The sequence below is a fragment of the Nilaparvata lugens genome, chromosome 1 (genome assembly GCF_014356525.2).
Source record: "Nilaparvata lugens isolate BPH chromosome 1, ASM1435652v1, whole genome shotgun sequence".
In the NCBI taxonomy this organism is placed as follows: domain Eukaryota; kingdom Metazoa; phylum Arthropoda; class Insecta; order Hemiptera; family Delphacidae; genus Nilaparvata; species Nilaparvata lugens.
In genome coordinates this window covers 15,426,000-15,426,957 of record NC_052504.1, presented here as the reverse complement: position 1 = coordinate 15,426,957, position 958 = coordinate 15,426,000, and positions in this window count along the sequence as shown.

Genomic DNA, 958 nt, shown 5'->3' with positions numbered 1-958 from the left:
AGTCAGCTTTCTGAGTTGGAGGCTCTATGCTTGAATCCAAGGCGGTAAAGGTAAGTATTAAAGGTCAGTATCAACAGAACCAGAGGATATATTTTTTGTATGTAGTGGGTAGACTGGCCCACCACTGCCAGTCATCCCGCTGCCAGTCGTCCGGCCGCCACCGATCGCCCGGCCGTCGGTCGCCTGGCCACCACCGATCACCCCATCGGTCGCCCCCCAGTCGCCCACCATCGTCACCAGTCATCCCACTATCGCCGCCAGTCGTCCCACTATCGCCGCCAGTCGCCCCACTATCGCCACTAGTCGTCCCACTATCGCCACCAGTCGCCCACCATCGTCACCAGTCATCCCACTATCGCCGCCAGTCGTCCCACTATCGCCGCCAGTCGCCCCACTATCGCCACCAGTCGCCCGGCCGCCGCAGGTCGCCCCACCACCGGTCGTCCGGCCGCCGCTGGTTGGCCACCGCCGGTCGTCCGGCCGCCACCGTCGCCAGGCCACCGGTCGCCCCGCCGTCGCCTCACCGGTCGTCCGACCGCCACCAACAGTCGACCTACTGCGGCTGGCAATTGTCCCGCCGGCTGAGCATGAGCATTCTGAGCGCAGTCAGTGGCACTCAGAATATCCTATTAAAAACCACGACCTAATTATATGATTATATCAAAATCTCATGCTTTACCGACTGATGCCAAGCAGGAGGCTAATCGTTATTTAAATATAAAGAATAACGTCAGAATGTCAAGCAGGTGATGTCGTAGATTCCTTTTCCTTGTAGACTCCTTTTCCAGCACTAGTCCTTGGCAAGTCTTCTATGTTGTCTGATAGTCTTCGGATGATATTCAGTGATACCTCTAGAACACTGTTTCAGTTAGAGACGATACAATGTCATTGATGTTGAATCACCTCACAACCTCTTTCCTTCAGGTAATTGATGCTCCTTCGAGTCAAAAGTATAGGT